This window comes from Neolamprologus multifasciatus, chromosome 20, assembly GCF_963576455.1.
Source record: "Neolamprologus multifasciatus chromosome 20, fNeoMul1.2, whole genome shotgun sequence".
Taxonomy (NCBI): Eukaryota; Metazoa; Chordata; class Actinopteri; order Cichliformes; family Cichlidae; genus Neolamprologus; species Neolamprologus multifasciatus.
This window is the reverse complement of record NC_140458.1, coordinates 17,003,457-17,023,960: the sequence shown is the minus strand read 5'-3', so window position 1 is coordinate 17,023,960 and position 20,504 is coordinate 17,003,457. Positions and strand designations below refer to the sequence as shown.

At 38.5% G+C, this 20,504-nt stretch overlaps 2 long non-coding RNA genes across 3 annotated transcripts; both read left to right on the top strand.

The window, feature by feature from the left end:
- The first annotated feature begins 12,568 nt into the window (after positions 1-12,568).
- LOC146494721 (uncharacterized) lies at positions 12,569-16,297 on the top strand. Of its 2 annotated transcripts, XR_014871600.1 has the most exons (6): positions 12,569-13,098; positions 14,253-14,326; positions 14,534-14,652; positions 14,745-14,872; positions 14,959-15,053; positions 15,671-16,297. It is a non-coding gene; the product is annotated as an uncharacterized LOC146494721 (long non-coding RNA). The 2 variants fall into 2 exon arrangements; XR_014871599.1 differs by lacking the exon at positions 12,569-13,098 and having other exon boundaries at positions 13,236-14,326.
- Positions 16,298-19,535: 3,238 nt separating this feature from the next.
- On the top strand, positions 19,536-20,216 carry LOC146494720 (uncharacterized). Its single transcript, XR_014871398.1, has 2 exons — positions 19,536-19,774; positions 19,951-20,216. It is a non-coding gene; the product is annotated as an uncharacterized LOC146494720 (long non-coding RNA).
- Positions 20,217-20,504: the final 288 nt, after the last annotated feature.

Sequence of the window (20,504 nt, the reverse complement as noted above, 5' to 3'; positions counted from 1 at the left end):
ATAAAGTGTATAGTTAGGGCTGCATCAGGTGACCTGAATTAATTATTATTAATCTCTGGGTCTCTTCTACAGTTAGTCTTTTATCCCATCTACCTCCCATCATCCCCAACAAGTCCCGACAGAAGGCTGCACTTCTAGAACCTCCCTTCTGGATTCCCGCCCTTTGTTACTACTACCCGAGCGTTGAATTAACCATGTTAGTGAAACCAGCTTGTCACGTAGAAATTCTGATCCTGTTAGCGTTGGCCAAATGAAACTTTCTTTAGCACTGAAAGGTTTATTACTTGAAGTTTCTTAATGCAGTCCTCGTTGGTGCCATCTGGTTACCAAAAATATGAAGTGCAGTTTGACTCTGCAACTTGAAATGAACTGCTTGGTTATGATTATTTACTCTGCAGAGCTGAACTGACAGCTTCTGTTTAATGTCATGTGGCAGTTTTGTGTGATATTGGGCTACAGTTGTGGTGCTTTGAACGTGTTTTTTTGTGTAAAATTGTTATATCTATTTGCTTGATACGTCATTTACATGAATAAACTTTCTTTGTTTAAACATGGTCTGGTCTCTCTTTATTTGTGACTTCTTGACTTTTGTAAACATCATAGATTAAAAACAAACATTGTAAATAATAATGTACAACACACTCTTATCCCATAATCTGGGACTCTCCACCATTAACTCTGAAGATGCTTCTCAGATGAAACGTCTTCAAGAAACTTAAACAGGTCAGCCCTGAGAACCTACACGGACAACAAACTCTTACAATAGGTTGGGCGTATGCTTGCTTTTGTAATTAACCAGTGGACATACACCAATATATAATATATTATTTAGTGTATTTCTTGTGTATGTTTTTGACCTGGGGCTGGAGTTGTTGGTTCACTGCTGGCTCCATGTCTTTTTATGTCACACACTGGTCACACAAAATCAAACTACAAATCCTGCAAACACTTCAGTCCCTTAGAAACCATTGAATCAGGTATTAAAATAGAGATGAACCGAATGAAGCTTCAGACATCACTGATCACTTGACTCTAGCCAGACAAACAAAGCCTCAACACAGTGCCTCCAAAGCACCACGCTAAAGCTTCAGCTTCAGCTTCAAATGGCCCATCATCCTGTTTTTCTCAGTCCCTGCAACCTACTTGTTTTCTCCTCTGCCTAGAAGTCCTGGTGTTTTCCCTAAAAGAGAATTATCCCAGAAAGAACCTGTGGAGGAAATATCTGACCTGGTCCTGCACCAACTGGGCCATCACTAACTGAAGCTGCCTTCATTTACGATGAATAAACCCATGTTTGAGTCAGCCTGCACATTGTTGCCAGGGGTTGTTTGATTGTTGGGGCTTTCTCTCTATTATTGTGGGGTCTTTACAATATAAAGGGCCTTGAGGCGACCGCAGTTGTGATTTGGCACTATGTGAATAAAACTGACTTCAGTATTTATTTCATTCATGTATTATAACACATTTGGGTTAAGCACACAGCTATTCCTTTATGTTGGTAAATGGACTGGTTCATTTTCCTGCTCTGAGCACTCAAAGTGCTTTAAATGACTCATATAATTCACTCCAACACTTACTTCTTCACAAATGCTACCAATTACACACGATGAGAGAGCAACTCCAGGGTTAGTATCCCAAAGATATTTGGCAAGCCTGGAGCAGCCAGGAATCGAACCACCAACCTTCTGCCCTACTCCTGAGCTACAGCCACTCCATGTTGGACAGCTTTTGTCTTGGACTAAGCTCACCATAGACAAGTTTAATCTTGGAGGAAATTTGCTGATTAGACTATTTATTCAGCAAATTTGGCATAAATGTAGCTGTTGAATCGCTCATGCATTTATTTGCTGATGGTGTGCTCTCAACTGTAACCCTGTATTTGATACAACTAATTCAGTTTGGCACTGCCTTCTTAGAAACATGTTTCAGTGCGTGTGTGAGAAAAGGCTACAGTAGCAAATATTTTGCTGGAAACTTGAATAGATAATTAAACCAAATTTTTATGGTCTTCTATTATAGAATAAATAAATAGTTAAAATGATTTGAATATGTGGGTTTAAACCTCTGAGTGGATTCACTGTAGTAGAAGTAACACTCAAGACGATGTTAAAGTTTGTTCAAATGAGTCACAATGGAGCTGGGACAGGCTCCAGCCCCCCCCCCCGTGTCTCCCCAGAAGGCTAAGTGGAAGAGAGTGGATGGATTTAGTTACCATGGTCAGTGCTTCAGTGAACTTGCTGACCTGCAGATGGTGCAGAACAAACATCTTCAAACATTTTGATCATTTACAGGTTTGACAGTTTTTTGTGTGCTTGGCTTATGGAAACTGTTCCAAACACAGTCTGATACAAACAGTAGTAGAAGTAAAGTAAAATAGTATTATTTATTAAACAATTCAACAACTATATCAATATTTGTAGTATCTAATAATAAATGAACCTCGGTTATGCAACATTTAGCTTGAAAATGTATCATGGTATGTGCTGGAGTGGCTATAGTTTTTAATTCTGTCAGTGTTCACAATCTATTAAATATTGTTAAATTCAGAGAACTGTATTGTTACTACAGCAGGTGCTAGCAAGTACGCTTCTTTTTTCAGATAGGAGGGTGTTTGTGACCTTTTGACATCATAACACAGTAACAGTTGTTCACAGTCGGCCTGATAAGACATGGAGGGAGCGCATTCTCCTTGTAACCTGCGTCACTGACAGATAACGATATTCAGTCCCATCTCTTCCCAGGCCGCCTGTTTGATTTGATTCTCATGGTCATGAGGGAGCGGTTTTTGTGAGTGGAAGACAATTTATGTTTGTGACATTTTACACAGTGGACATGTGTGTGACCAACAGACATCTCACACATCTGCAGCAGTAAGAAGTGGTCACAGAAACATTGCTATACTTGAAGAGTACAATAAAAGTTTTTTCAGTGTTTCACAGAGCAAAATATTTTCTAAAGAGTTTCAGATTTCTCTCTCTCTCTGGCTACATTTATTTATTCAAAATATTTATTGTTGTATTATGTTTTTGTCTAAACTTCTTGAAATCATACCATAATAACGAATCACTGAACTGAACTCAAATTAAATCTTTATAAACAAACAGATATGGGCGTTAGTTTAGCTCGCTGCGATGAGCCATGTGGCTGAGAGTGACTGACCCGCGGCCTTCCTGTCTCTTCCTCTGCTCTCCTGTCAGCTCTTTGTTATCAATAAAGGCCAAAAAAACTGAAATGAGAAAAATGAACGTGGAAATTTCCAACCCAAGTCTGCTGTGTGAAATGTAGATAAACACAACTATTTTACAGCATCATACACATTTTTGTAAATATTTTATCATATCCGTTCATGTGACATTACTGAAGCTATGACACTGATATAATGTAAAGTAATCAGTGTTCAGCTTGTATAACAATGACCTCCTCCATAACACACTGGACAATCTGAAAAGCAGTTTCAGCAACAGGTTCCTTCAACCTGGCTGTCTGAGGGAACCTTACAAGAGTTTGATTCTGGTAACAGTGTAAATTTGATGTCCCCTCTAAATAACTCAACACACAGACATTAATGTCTAAACCCCTGGCAAAAAAGTGAATACACCCCTAAGTGAAAAGGTCCAAACTGTGCCCAGTTTGCCATTTTTCCTCTCCAGTGTCATGTGACTCGTTATATTATATTTCCTTTTTTATTAGAAAGAGGGACAATACCTATTAATTAACATTTTAACAAATGTAAATATGCCAGATTATAGCCGTAGACCCTCTGGCAGGTTGATGTTACACACAAGTTAATAGCAACATACAGAGACACTATTTATAGACCTTGTATATAGAGACAAGGACAAAAACAGTGATCACATCATATTAGAGCAAACAATGACAACAAGAATGGACAACAGAGGACAATATAGAAAACAATAATGCGTTAGCAGATCTCAGGTGTGAATGGAGAGGAGGTGTTATTTGGTGTTATTGTTCACACACTGTCTCATACTGGTCACTGGAAGTTTAACCTGGCACATCATGGTAAAGATTTCTCTGAGGATCTAAAAAAAAAAAGACTTGATGTTGTTACATAAAGATGGCCTAGGCTATAAGAAGATTCCCAATTCCCAAATGGCAATCTAACCAGCATTCACACACATTCACACTCTGATGGACGCATCAGAGAGCAACTTGGGGTTAGTATCTTGCCCAAGGATACTTGGCATGCAGACCGGGGAAGCCAAGGATCAAACCACCAATCTTCCAGGTAGTAGCTCTACCAACTGAGCCACAGCCACCTCACTGCAGAGGTTGAAGAGTAGGGTGTCAGTCTGTCAGTGCACAGACCATACACAACACACTGCATCACGTGGCTGTCGTCCCAGAAAGAAGCCTCTTCTAAAGATGATGACCAAGAAAGCCTGCAAACACTTTGCTGAAGACAAGTAGACCAATGACATGGATCACTGGAACTTACTTGGTTCAAAATTTACATTTTGATTTCCATATATTACGTTAAATTTAAATCAGATTTGTTACATCTGTTTTTGTTTTTTTAGTTTTTTATAATTGCTTAAAAAAAGGTATTGTGCAATTTTATTTACTTTTTTTCTAGGGTGTTACAGCCCTGGTCACATTTTAAATGAGTGTGTGAGTATGTCTCTACTGTGTTCTGTACCTTTAAGAGTCTCTACAGGTCCTCCTTCTGATTGGGGAGCTGTTTTGGGCTGTTTTTGATGGTGTTGTAAGTAGTTTTGTCCACCCCTTCTGAAGAAGAAGGTATTTATTTTTTGTATGTTGTTAAATTAGGGAGGTGTAGTTAGTGATGGTGTGATGAAGCCCCATGAATGTGTCAAATCTTCCCGGTTAATTACTTCATTAAAAGGCAGATCACACACAGCTCAGTTAAACAGCTTGTTTGGAAGTACTGACATCTGCTGGTCATTTGATGTACAGCAGCCAAATGTGCGCTAAATACCAGTGGATATGTAACCGTAATGATGTCAGTAGCAGATTACCTACATGAGGTCCTGGATATATATAAATATATATATAAATATATATAAATATACATACACACCCCTAACTACCAGACTGAATTAAGATTTGTGATAGTGTTTCAAAATGCTCCTTAATTCAATTCAATTCTATTTTATTTATATAGCGCCAAATCACAACAAAAGTCGCCTCAAGGCGCTTCATAGAGAAAAACCCAACAATCATATGACCCCCTATGAACAAGCACTTTGGCAACAGTGGGAAGGAAAAACTCCCTTTTAACAGGAAGAAACCTCCGGCAGAACCAGGCTCAGGGAGGGGCGGCCATCTGCTGCGACCGGTTGGGGTGAGAGAAGGAAGACAGGATAAAAGACGTGCTGTGGAAGAGAGACAGAGGTTAATAACAGATATGATTCAATGCAGAGAGGTCTATTAATACATAGTGAGTGAGAAAGGTGACTGGAAAGGAAAAACTCGATGCATCATGGGAATCCCCCGGCAGCCTACGTCTATTGCAGCATAACTAAGGGAGGATTCAGGGTCACCTGGTCCAGCCCTAACTATATGCTTTAGCAAAAAGGAAAGTTTTAAGCCTAATCTTAAAAGTAGAGATAGTGTCTGTCTCCCGAATCCAAACTGGAAGCTGGTTCCACAGAAGAGGGGCCTGAAAACTGAAGGCTCTCCCTCCCATTCTACTTTTAAATACTCTAGGAACAACAAGTAGGCCTGCAGAGCGAGCGCGAAGTGCTCTAATAGGGTGATATGGTACTACAAGGTCATTAAGATAAGATGGGGCCTGATTATTTAAGACCTTGTATGTGAGGAGCAGGATTTTGAATTCAATTCTGGATTTAACAGGAAGCCCATGAAGGGAAGCCAAAACAGGAGAAAAATGCTCTCCCTTTCTAGTCCCTGTCAGTACTCTTGCTGCAGCATTTTGGATCAGCTGAAGGCTTTTCAGTGAGTTTTTTGGACATCCTGATAATAATGAATTGCAGTAGTCCAGCCTGGAAGTAATAAATGCATGAACTAGTTTTTCAGCATCACTCTGAGACAGGATATTTCTAATTTTAGAGATGTTGCGCAAATGGAAGAACGCAGTCTTACATATTTGTTTAATATGTGCGTTGAAGGACATATCCTGGTCAAAAATGACTCCAAGGTTCCTCACAGTGTTACTGGAGGCCAAGGTAATGCCATCCAGAGTAAGAATCTGGTTAGATACTATATTTCTAAGCTTTTCAGGGCCGAGTACAATAACCTCAGTTTTATCTGAATTAAGAAGCAGAAGGTTAGCGGCCATCCAGGTCTTTATGTCTTTAAGACATTCCTGCAGTTTAACTAATTATCTGGCTTCATGGACAGATAGAGCTGAGTGTCATCTGCATAGCAGTGAAAATGTATGCTATGTCTTCTGATGATACTGCCTAAGGGAAGCATGTATAATGTAAACAGAATTGGTCCTAGCACTGAACCCTGTGGAACTCCATAATTAACCTCAGTGTGTGAAGAGGACTCTCCATTTACATGCACAAATTGGAGTCTATTAGATAGATATGATACAAACCACTGCAGCACAGTACCTGTAATACCTACAGCATGTTCTAATCGCTCTAATAGGATATTATGGTCGACAGTATCCAACGCTGCACTGAGGTCTAGCAGGACAAGCACAGAGATGAGTCCACTGTCAGAGGCCATAAGAAGATCATTGTAACCTTCACTAAAGCTGTTTCTGTGCTGTGATGAGCTCTGAAACCTGACTGAAACTCTTCAAATAAACCATTCCTCTGCAGATGATCTGTTAGCTGTTTGACAACTACTCTTTCAAGGATTTTTGATATGAAAGGATGGAGATTGGCCTGTAATTAGCTAAGACTACTGGGTCTAGAGATGGCTTTTTGAGTAAAGGTTTAACTACAGCCAGCTTGAAGGCCTGTGGTACATAGCTGATTATTAGAGATAGATTGATCATATTTAAGATCGAAGAATTAATTAATGGCAGGACTTCTTTGAGCAGTTTTGTAGGAATGGGGTCTAAAAGACACGTTGATGGTTTGGAGGAAGTAATTATTGAAGTTAACTCAGAAAGATCAATTGGAGAAAAAGAGTCTAACTTAACATCAATGGTACTAAGAGTAGCTGTAGATAATATTACATCTGTGGGATGATTATTGGTCATTTTTTCTCTAATGATAAAAATTTTATTTGTGAAGAAGTTCATGAAGTCATTACTAGTTAACGTTAAAGGGATGGTTGGCTCAAAAGAGCTCTGACTTTTTGTCAGCCTGGCTACAGTGCTGAAGAGAAACCTGGGGTTGTTCTTATTTTCTTCAATCAGTGATGAATAGTAAGATGTTCTGGCTTTGCGGAGGGCTTTCTTATAAAGCAAAAAACTATTTCTCCAGGCTAAATGATGATCCTTTAAATTTGTGACACGCCATTTCCTCTCCAGATCACGAGTCATCTGCTTTAGGGTACGTGTTTGAGAATTATACCACGGAGTCAGGTACTTCTGATTAGAGACCTTAGTTTTCACTGGAGCTACAGTATCCAGAGTCGTACGTAGTGAGGAGGTGAAATTATTAACAAGGTAATCGACCTGTGTTGGGGTAGCATTCAGATAGCTGCTCTGCTCTGTGTTGGTACAGGGCATTGAAGAGGATAACAGTGGGTGGATTATATTCTTAAACTTAGTTACAGCGTTTTCAGAAAGACATCTACTTTGATAAAGTCTACTCTTCACTGCTGCGTAATCAATTATTGTAAATGTAAATGTTATCAGGAAATGATCAGACAGGAGAGGGTTTTCAGGAAACACTGTTAAATGTTCAGTTTCTATGCCATATGTTAGAACAAGATCTAGAGTGTGATTAAAGTGGTGGGTGGGTTCTTTTACATTTTGAGAGAAACCAATTGAGTCTAATAACAGATTAAATGCCATGTTGAGGCTGTCATTTTTAGCATCTACATGGATGTTAAAATCACCCACAATAATTATTTTATCTGAGCTCAGAACTAAATTAGATATAAAGTCTGAGAAATCAGACAGAAACTCTGTGTAAGGCCCAGGTGGACGATAGATGATAACAAGTAAGACTGGTTTCTGAGTTTCACAGCTGGGGTGGACAATGTTAAGCATCAGGCTTTCAAATGAATTAAAAGTCTGTCTTGGTCTTTCATTAATTAATAGGCTGATGTAAAAAATTGCTGCCACACTGCCCCCTCGGCCTGTGCTTCGAGATTTCTGGTAGTTAGAATGACTCGGGGGTGTTGATTCATTTAAACTAACATAATCATCCTGCTGCAACCAGGTTTCTGTAAGGCAGAGTAAATCAATTTGTTGATCAATTATTAAGTCATGTACTAACAGAGACTTGGAGGAGAGAGACCTAATATTTAATAATCCACATTTCACTGTTTTACTCTTTGGTTCAGATGTGGATACTGTATTGTTCTTTCTTTGTAATTGTTTATGTTTAAGTTTGTTGCTGGTTTTTAGTTTGTTTTTTGTCTTTTTGGAAGCTGACACAGTCTCTATGGAGATGGGGTTTTTTTGTTTGTTTTTTTTGGGGGGGGGGGGGGGGGGAGAAGCTGCAGAGAGGCGTGTAAGACTGCAACTCTGCTTCCTGGTCCCAACTCTGGATAGTCATATTTTGGGGGGTTTAATGAATTTGTCCATATTTCTAGAAATGAGAGCTGCTCCATCCAAAGTGGGATGGATGCCGTCTCTCCTAACAAGACCAGGTTTCCTCCAGAAGGTTTGCCAATTATCTATGAAGCCCACATCGTTTCTGGGACACCACTCAGACAGCCAGCAATTTAAGGAGAACATGTGGCTAAACATGTTACTCCTGGTCTGATTGGGGAGGGGACCAGAGAAAACTACAGAGTCCGACATTGTTTTGGCAAAGTTGCACACCGATTCAATATTGATTTTAGTGACCTCCGATTGGCGTAACCGGGTGTCATTACTGCCAACGTGAATTATGATTTTACTGAATTTACGTTTACCCTTAGCCAGCAATTTTAAATTTCCTTCAATGTCGCCTGCTCTGGCCACTGGAAGACAATTGACTATGGTTGCCGGTAGGGATGGGTATTGATAAGATTTTCACGATTCCGATTCCATTTTCGATTCTGTTTAACGATTCGATTCTTTATCGATTCTCTTATCGATTATTTTTTTTTTTTAAAAAAGGAGAACACTAAGGTCAATTAGCTTAGATCTTTGTTTTATATCTTCTCTTTGAACAAGATAGAAATTTAGGAGTAACATGGCCTTACAAACCCAACAGTGAGATCTTAACAGATCCAACCTACGGCTCTTCAATGGGGTGTCACAGGGTCCCCAGGAAAAAAAAATTGTGAATGTGAAATAATAAAATAAATATTCTTCTGTAGCAATTACACAAGAATATCCAGTAATGTCCCTGCCTACAATTAAACACATTCACTTACCGAAAATCGGGGGCATCTGCTGTGGCAAATGGGTGCAAGCCTTTTACCACAAACTTAGTCACTGCTCGGTGACATTCGTCTATCCTGGCCTGAAAGGAGATGCTACCGGTAGACTGCAGCGAGAACTGCCAGCATCTGAGCCAGACTCTGTCTGTCTCTCTCATCATGGTCACCTAAATGCACAGTAATGGCAGGTTTTGTAATAAGGCAGATCGCGCTAACATAATATGCGCTGTTAGTTGATTATTTACCTGCCGCATTAACGGGAGAGGGCGTGCAAACGTTACCGCTGCTGCTGGGTTGAGATTCACAAGTCCGGAGCGGAATTAAAAACACGACATTCGTTTAAGGTTATCGCGTGTTTTGTGAGCAAATGCTTTTGCATATTCGTAGTGTTTCCTCCCTTAAATGAAATATCTACTTTGCAAGTATTGCAAGTTGCCCTGTTGTCATCCGTTCTCGTAAAGTATAACCAAACTTTTTAGCGTTTGAGCCGCCATGTTTCCTGCCAGGTAAATGACGCTCCGCAACGTGGTGACGTCATTCGGGGCGACTGGAATCGATAAGGGAATCGTTTGCAAAAATGGCAAACGATTCCAAGGAATTGAAACAGTGGGAACCGGTTCTCAACAAGAACCGGTTTTCGATACCCATCCCTAGTTGCCGGTGTCTCTAGCTTCACATGTCTGAGAACAGAATCACCAATTACCAGAGTTTGACCCCCGGCGGGTATGTCGCAGAGTGGGGAAAAACGGTTAGACACATGAACAGGTTGGTGGTGTACCTGGGGCTTCTGTTTAGGACTATGCTTCCTCCTCACCGTCACCCAGCCGCCCTCTTTCCCCAGCTGCTTGGGGTCTGCTGGGGAACAGCTAGCGTGGCCTACGCTATCTTCGGTTCCACCAGCTACAGGGGCCTGGCTAGCTACGGGTGAATGAAGGGTGCGAAGCCGAGTCTCCAAGTCAGTAATCCTGGCCTCCAGAGCTGCAAATATGCTACATTTGTTACAGATATCATTACTGCTAAAGGAGGCCGAGGAGTAACTAAACATCTGACACAATGAGCAAGAAAGTGCAGGAGGGACAGGTGAAGTAGCCATGGTGCTAACGAGTCAGCTACGAGCTAAGCTAGCGAAACAGTACAGAGACAGTGAGTGAATACTTTGGCTATAAATTAGGTAGTGAGTACACAGAAAGTGTGCTTCGGATGAAGCACGTGAAGATTATACTATGAAAAAAGAATGTATTTAAAAGTTGTTAATTAAATTGCTAAGCAAATAAGCCACTCAGAAACACCACTGTGTTTGAGCAGGAACAAGAAGTGATATTCTACTGCAGAGCGAGCGAACACCAAGTGACAGCGCCCAACTCCTGATACTATTTGGTGGCTCCTTAATGTGTTTACAATCTGGTCGTTATAATCCTCAGAATCACCTCAGATCCAGTTCACATTAACCATTAACCCCCACCCCCGTTGATCTTTGGTCATATGATATTCTGAAGACTGATGCGGGCCTGGACACGAGCTTCATTTGCACCCGACACAGGCCTCGGGTCTTCAGTGTCAGACGTAACATCACAAGGCGTAGTGCTTGTCTTTTGGTTTTTGTTTCACGCAGGGCTTAGGTAGCATTTCTTTGGAGTACCTTGTTTTGTTTTGTTTTGTTTTGTTTTTTTTGTTTGTTTGTTTTTTTACCTTTGCTCACCCTTGATTTTATGCTTTCAGTTTTGGTGGGGACACCCTTACTTACCATTGTGTTGCCCTCCTTTGCCCCTAGACAAGGACATGTCATGGGGGAAAGAAATCATACTGATGACATCAAAGTCTCACAAACTCTCAAAAAACTGTATGTATCAAATATGATACACTCAGTGTTAAGGAGTTAAGCATTTTACATTGAGTCAAGCTAGTGATTTCTCATAGATGGTAATCTCACTGCAAATTTCTTGTAGCTTAACAAGATTTATTGTCTTAAATTTAGCCAGATTATCTTGTCCATCTTGTTTTGAACATTACAAACTAGTTTCCAGTCTCATGTGTTAGATGATTAGACTTGTTTTAAGTATATATTCCTTTTTTTTCTTATTTAGTCTGTAAATCTAAAAATGAACCATTTCACCTTTATTTCAAGCAAAAATAGCTTTTAGATAGAGTGTAAAACAAAAAATTATCTTAAAATAAGAAACATTCACCTTTTTCCTTGAAATAAGAAAGTCAATCATTGGAAGGTATATGTAGACCTGAGACGTGTCACAGATGTATTTGTTACCATGTAAAATAAGCCACTTTACTCTAACGGCATAATGTATAGCATCTTCAATCACCAAAAACTCCATATTAGCAACCTCTGATACAGGACCTAGTCCTTTCTCATTTACAAATATTGGATGCTCAGTTCCTGCTTCACTTTGACAACACTCCAGCAGCTGATTGTGGTTTACAAGAGACTTGCACACATTCTTAAAGTTTAATTTGGCTGACCATTGTTTTTTTTAAAAAAACTGCGTTTAGACTCTATTTCATACACGTATGACAAATTACAGGTCCCAGGGCAATAATCTGAGAGGGAAGATGCAGCATGTAATCTTCTATCATTTTTTTTAGTTTGGACACAGTTTGTAAAGACACAACTGGGGCAAAAAGTATTTTAACAATTTCAATTAAATCCAAAATAAATTTGATAAAAGAATGGCAAAATCTTGATCAATATAAGCATTTGTCCAGGGGATTGTTTTAATCTGTTGTCACTTGAAGCTAAAGTAGCATTAAATTTTTTTTTATGAATTATAGAACATTTTTTGAGACATTTTATTAAATTCGATGAATTTATATTCCAAAATCTCTTTTTCCCAAAGTCTGTTTTTGTTTCATAATGGGGTTTTTCATAATGGTGTATTTATTTGAGGTCATTTAACAACTGAATTTCTTATTCAGGCAATCAGGGTGGGACCTGAACGCTCATTGGCTGCTGCTTAAACAGGTGCTTAAAATTAAAGTGTCTCAAAATGTTTCTATTATTACAAAAAAGAATCGTAGTGAAATAAATATTTAATAAAATATTATAAAAATACACAATGTAAAATAAAAATTAAATGACACGTTTTAACACTTTGGTGTTCCATAGTCTAGTTCATATTTAAAAAGTTAAATAATGTATTAGCACTAGATTAGGTTCCTGTATTCCTCGGTACAACCATCCCACATATCACACAAAAGTCTGGACTACTGCTATGAATTGTATTAATATGGCTCAAAAGAGACTTTACTGTTAAGGCAACAAAAACAAAACAAATCCCACACCTCCAACACGCCATCTTGTTTGGGGAAAAGACCTGAAAGAAGTTCTTGGCGGGCAGAGTAGTAGAGGTCAATACCAAGTTTGAAGGGGTGGTTTATACCAAGTCTGCATTTAACTTGTGTAGTAATGTAATTGTAAAGACGACTACAACAGTCATAGTAATTGATGGGTTATTTGTTAAAATTAGTTTTTCAAATGCAGGTTCATTATGCATGTTATGTTCACGTTTTACAAGCTTTACACAGACGAAAATGTGTAACCCTACCTCCCCCCTGGCTGCCCTCAAGTGGCTCTGTCCATTATCTCACTGTTTGAATCGGAGGACACGAGGGAGCAGGTTCGGACTGGATTCTGTTGAGGTAATTAACTTTTGCTTACAAACATTTCGGGTTCTTTTAGCTTTGACTAACTGTAGTAACATCAGTCGTGGTCAAATATTAAGTTTTACCGAGGCAGTATTATCAGTTCACTACCAATGGGTAGTTAGCCAAAACTGCTTGCCAGCTAGCTAGCTTAGTTCATTCAGTATGCTGAATTGTTAGCATGCAGTGATAGTTTAAAATTATTAATGGTGCTAGTTAGGTAAATTTAGCTTCGTGTTCAATATACTTAACATAGCTATATGACAAAAGAACTACAGTTGATATCCGCCTTTGCAAAAGTCCGTTTTGTGTTTCCCACCCACGGAAAATAAAAAGCTGCGGTGTTTTTTTTTTTCCTTCTTAAGCCGCGTGCTCTCTGTCTGCACTGTGCTTGGTGTGTTTGTGTGTGCGACTTGGGAGGACCGATACTGGTTTGAGACAAATCTCGCAATCGGGCTCATAACTTTACAATGCTGTTTTTTGTTATGGAAAAAGACAGGGGTGTTGGACAGATCTATATTTAACTTAAATGAGGATTTACTTAAGTCATCAAGAGTTAACTGTTTTATGACCAAAATTACATTTAACCAACATGAGTTTATTCAAATTTTATTATTTTACTATTTTTTGCAAGTCCAGTTTGGGTAATGAAATTAAAGATAACACAAGGGAATAAAAATAATGCACATTTATGAAAGACATCTTTACCTATAGATTTACTTTAAGCCTCATTTCTGACAGATTATGATTAATCATATAAACTTGTAAGTTGGAGAAGATGTGAACTTGCTTCCAATTATTTATGTTGTAAACTATTAATATCAATCAGGTCACTTTAACCTTGCTGAACCGAGGTAACATTTTTTCTTATGGATGAAGTGGCCTAATCTGAGCTGTGGTCATTTGTTGAATGATTTGACAAGCAGTTGGGCACTATTAGTTTTAGTTTGAAAACTAGTTTGGAATAGCCTTGTCATAAATTTTAAGTGAGCAATTTTATAAGACTTAACCATTGAATTAACACAGGCTCTACTTGGTCTGTCTTTTGCACCTTATCCATGTGTCTGATTGCATAGACTTTGGATCCATGGCAGGTGGTGTCTTGACTCAGTTTTTCTTTTTGACCCAAACATATGTTTTTCTTTCCTCAGGGAAAAGTTCTGACAAAAGCTACACCAGTAAATCATGGAGGGTTTGGATGATTGCAGCCTTTCGGTTCTAAATGGTAGGCCAAGCATATGCATATTTATGCAAATTAATGTCTAAATGAATTTTGTGTTGCACACACTGACAGTGATCGTACATAGAATCAGTTTTATGTTGTCAGATCAATAAAATATTTAAATTACATTTAAATGTATTTGACAAAATGACAATTTGGAATTGTTGTACAACTTTTACATTTCTGAAAGTTACTGACTTTTATATACAGCTGCAGACATAGATGAGGTCTTGCTCCACACCCTCAGTAGGGACGATTTAAGGGACCTGCTTCCAGGGCCTGAAAATTTTATGAGGAGGAAACAGTTGTGGGCTCAAGTTCACAAAGAGGCAAGTTTTGCCGCTTTTGATTTAAAAACACTTAGCACGACACATTTTGTTTAGGACTCCTGTAATATAACTATTTTCGTTTTCTTATTTAGGATGAGACTAAAGAAAAGGCGTCTCATGGACATCTCACCATGTGACCAGGGAGAAGATTATGATGCAGATTCAAGTGGTGGATCAAACATGCTTTTGCCACCAAGGAGCAGTTCTGGTGACAACAGTTGTAAGTGAAAGATTACAATTATGGCAATAATATTGAATATTGAACTGAAATTTGATTTAGTTCTTTCTTTCCTGTTCTGTTCATAGCCCTGTTCAGGACACTACCAACTTTCTTCCCATCACAAGTTGCACCACCCAAGAAGATGGGACATGCCAGTGAAGCACTGATTGATGTCCTTCAGGTCTGTGTTTCTTCATATTTGTTATCAAATAATGCCCATAAAGCCTTCACTTTAACAGTTTATTTGGCATATGGCCTTTTTATCCATGCCAAGTCCTCCAACAATGTAGTTTATATTTGGAAAAGGTGTGCAGAAATCTGAAATGGCACAAACACTGAGATAAAAAAAAATTCAATAAAAATAAAGAAAATCATAAAGAAATTAAAAACAAAATGGAAATAATTACATATTTAACTATCACAGGTGCAGTATCTTTGTCATTTCCTAAAGTGTGTAAAGACATAATCCTAACGGTGATGAGGCAGAATTGATTACATTTTTCAATGGCATGAATATATATATATATATATATATATATATATATATATATATATATATATATATAATTTTATTTTTTTTCTATACAGTATTTGTCAATCTAAAGAAAAATAACATTAATATGGTCTGTAGCGCATCTGATCTATGGTTGTCATCATTCATGTATCACCCGAAGGGTGCACCCCAAAGGGATCAATAAAGTGAAGTCTAAGTCTAATACATACTTGAACTACCCTGATAGCTTTGGAGTTTCTCCGTACATTGTACAATTTTTGTCTTTGTTTTTCTTTTGCCAACAGAAGATCCAGCGTCAGCCCCGTTCTGCTCTTTGAAGGGTCCCGTTGTCTTATTGCAGTTGGAACCACTCTCATCACCACATTTGACCACAGATGACCTTGGAGAAGGTTTGCTGTATCTTATGGCATACTACTACACCCTGCATCTCACCTATCCTAAATGTGTGGCAACGCTTCTGTCTGTCATTTAGACTGAAGTGTTAAAGGACAAAATCCATGAGCAAGACACCACAGGCTCATACAAAAAAGTCATGGCAGGCTGTAGGAATGTTTATTGAAACGTAGAGCTGTTTGAGCAAGATGTAACTTAGGTCTGTGTTGGAAGGTTTGGGCCTGATAGCTTTGAAGTTGCAATTTACACTTGAATTCTTTTTTTTATTCTTATTAATGTAATACAAAGTACTTTTTTCTTTAAACACATCTGTTCTGCAAATTGTGTTTAAAATTGCAAATGCTCTTTTTATTACATTTTATATGTTGAGTAGCTAACTGGTTTAGCACTTCTAAAAGGAACACAAAATAACAATGTTACACTTACAATGTGTCTTTAAATTTTTGTGTACTATGATTCACTGAAATATTTGTTACTGTTTGGAGAGTTTGTTTCCAATAAAGGTCATGTACACAGTATACTTTGCCTGCTTTAATTTGGCTTTATTTTTCTTATTTTGAGAATTCTTATCAAGTGTAATTATCTTACTGCACTGGCAGATTATTTCACTGAATTTAAGAAGATTTAGACTACAATCTATTATTTTTTAACTTATTTTAAGATCTTTAAAATGATTTAATGTACTAGTTTTTAGATTATTTGCCTTGATTTGTTCCTTAGAATAAGTGTTTTATGCCTATTTTCAGATTTAATTTCTTCAACATTTTGCTTAGAACAAGTGGTTAAATCTTATTTTAGGTTTCAATTGCCATGATTGGTTGCTTGGAATAAGTGTGTAAGGCTTATTTTAAGATTTAACTATCTAATTGTTCCTTAGAATAAGTGGTTAAAGCTTATTTTAAGTTTCAATGTTCTGATTTGTTGCCTGGAATAAGTGTAAAATACTTATTTTTAGCTTTATTTAAATCTGGATATTGTTCTTATTTCAAGAAATCTTAATAAGAAAAAAACACTTACCCCACTGGCAGATAATTTCACTTGTTTTAAGCAAAACTTCACCAAAAATAAGTGTATTTATCTAGTATTAAGGAGGTGGGTTTTTGCAGTGGAAAGCGCTGTCTGAGCCTGCACCTGGGTCTGGTCCTGTTTTCTTCATGGTCTGAGCCTCTCTGTCCGAGTTTGTATTACTAGAACCCTTTTCCAGACAAGTGAAAAAAAAACAACACTTTTGTCCTACAGGATTAATAATAATGTTTAATAACAATGTTTAACAACAATGTTTTGCCCACCAGGGTAGTGAGTTAGTCATGACTGCAGCCACGAGATGGCAGTAATGTAAAGAATGGAAACAGTCGAGGAGCTTTATGACAGCACTGACTGAGAAGAAAGGAGAGAGAACACTTTACTTTAAATGTTTGAATTTATCTCTATTATTAGATTTGATAAGATAAGCACTGCTTTCACTGTTCGTCCTAACAGAATGCCACTGGATAAAGGTATGTTTCTATTAGTTTTCATACAGTCACGGACATTGACATTAAGCATTACCCTTCATTTCAGTCAGTGGATGTGGATTGTATATAAACCACAGGAATCTTTATGATGGGTAATCTGGTTAATATCCATGAGAACATACCTGGTCTTCATGTTTTACTAGTTACTTCTATCAAAAGTAACTCAGTTACTTCAAGTTACTCGTTACTTTCAAAGTAACTAGTTACTAGGGAAAGTAACTTTGGTTTTACTCAGAATTCTCTTGTTAATGTGTTGCTTCCATAACTTTGCCAGTCTTCTAGCTTGCTTACTTGCCACAAGTGCACTGTGCCACCTACCAATAGAAAGGAAAAGATAATGTGCATATTTCCACGAGAGAAATCCCACGCCTGGACCGTCATTGACCGTTGCCATGATTCTAGCCTACATCACAGCGTCATGTGCGCCTTTTACATCCAACACAAAAACTGCAGTCGTGATGCTTTGATTGTACTCAACTTACTGTACTGTAACTCGGAAATTCTGCCTTCTGAATAGGAAGATGTAGGTAACACCAGACTGCAGATGAGCTGCATACAGGGCTGGACGGGCATTTTGACTAGAGACTGGCCCACCATTATAGGAAAAATCATAAAGCCTTTGAATGAAAACAAACGCTGTTGTGACAGTGATGTTCACTGTTTTGATGGTATATATGCATCAATCGTTTGTTGTAAGATTGAGATAATTATTTTTTAAAAGTGAGACATTTTAAATGAGAATAAGCAAGTATTTCCTTGTGCCCACCTCTCCCTGTTAATGCCCTACTTGGCCCCCCTGGCAAAACTTTGCTAGATCCGCTCCTGCACAATTACCAGCTGTCAACTACCTAAAAAGGATCCTGGGGTTATCTGTCTCTCAGAAACAGTTTATAACTTCCCTTCAACTCATCCATGTCACCTAAAAGGTAAACCTGTTTCTCCATCAGCTGTTCAGCTCTGATGATTCAGTAAGGACATCTCCTGGTTTCATCTTCATGTTTCCCTCTCACCAGATAACCAAACCGATATCATGACCAGCAGCTTTTTTGCAGCTGTGGCTCCAGCAAACATCAGCTGATACTAGAAATTAATATTAAATCAATTCTAACAACAGCTGATCAAGCTTAAACGTGCTGCTGTTGTTTAACGCGACATCGGCTGGTTTCCTATTTCTGGCGCAAAGTGGGCGATAAACAAACAAGAGAGCCGATCAGCTGATCACTGATCAGTTTTCATGATTGAAGTAGAAACGGGAGAGGGAGGGGAAGAATGAGAGAAGAAGAGGCAGCTGTGCAGCAAAGACACAGAATAACTCCAGCTTTGTGTCTTTTTCATTGTAGCTGAATTACGGGACAAACTGTTTCTTTTCACCTCAATAAGAAACGCATAATATTTTCTCTGAATACCAGACGGGACGGTTGGCAACTCTAATAACTTATGAACAAAATAAAGTTCAACATCATTAACTTCATAGCACCCACCCAGCTGTATAGAAACTCCGTCATGCTAGCTAGTACGCAGTACGGAAAAAGTCAGAATAACGAAAATAAACTCCACCTAAACTTGGTTTATATCTGACCCAGATAGACTGCAGCTCATAACTTCTTACCTGAAGTTCAGTTCATACTTGGACCGGCGGCCGCCTCGGGTCTCTTTTCCTTCTGCGTCCCCTTTCCCTCATCCACCTGCTGGCCTCCACCACTTGCTAATGTTACAGAATCTGTGGAAGCTCCGCGATAGCCACCACACGAAGTAACGAGTAACGACCCTATCTAAATCCCAGTAACGACTAACGCGTTCCTGATTTTGGCATAATAACTAGTTACCGTGCTCGTTACCACAATAATAACATAGTTACTGTAACGCGTTACTTAATAACGCGTTAGTCCCAACACTGGTTTTAACTAAGGGAAGATGCTGGTCACACACTGATGGGATACATTCAGCTTTGCCAGGTCTCATATGTTTATGATTACCATTGTCTTATTATGAAACTGAATGTGTGTTTCCTACACTTGGCTTGGATAACAGCCTCACATTTTGCACACTATCATTTTTTTCTGCTCAACACAGTACAGCAGGAGGATTTTCAACAAAGGATCATTTCCCTACGAACCAGTGTGATATGGACACTGTGAGATATGTTGACATGTACATGCACCACGAGGGAAAAAGGCGCACGAAAGTGGCAGGCAGATGAAGACAAAACGTTTTGCAATCTACAAAGGTTTGCACTTTGAGAACTGTGACTAATGTTCATGTGTATGGGGAAAAAAGTGTATAAAGTGCGTGGCAAGGGGCTAGTTATTCTGAGAACCCCTGCTGCAATAAATGAGGGACCACTGTATACTTTATGATTATTATATTCAACCTTTTAACATTTAATACTGTCTTGATAGAACCAACTGATTCTGCAGCAGAGCATCCCCTGTTGCTTCTCCTTGCTCCCCAGTCCCTGAGCTCCTGCTGCTGCACCCACAGGTGTGTACAGCAAGCACTGATAGCTTTTTACTCGGTGGGATTCCCTTGTGATCACCTTTACTAAATGTCTACAACCAATCTGATTATATCCTGTTTTTTTTGTTTTTGTTTCAATGTTGAAAATTAAAATCTAGTAGCAGCCTTCTCATTTCTTTGTGTTTTGTGCTGTTTTACAGGCCCACAGAGGAGGACAGCTCCGAGGCAGATGAGGGACGGGTCCCAGGACGGTCCATCGGCGGTGGAGCTGGCCATCCTGGTGTCCCTGAAGAGGCCACGCCAGTCTCCAATGGAGCATTTCCTCCTCAGCCTTGTTCCTGCTTTGGAGAGCAGCTGGGTCTTTGTTATTCCTGTCTCTCTGTAAATACTTATATTTTATATATTTATGTTTAATGTTTTTCTGTTTGAGAATTTTAATATTATTTCAAATACATTTTTATAATGACTAATGTTTCAGTTCTACTACACAGCAAATGTTGGCACACATCTTGACACATGTAGAATTTATTTCATATTATACTAATGAGAAAATATACTAATACAGTGGGATGCAAAAGTTTGGGCAACATTGTTAATAGCCATTATTTTCCTGTATAAATCGTTGGTTGTTACAATAAAAAATGTCAGTTAAATACATCATACAGGAGACACACACAGTGATACTTGAGAAGTGAAAAGAAGTTTACTGGATTTACAAAAAGTGTGCAATAATTGTTTAAACAAAATCAATCAG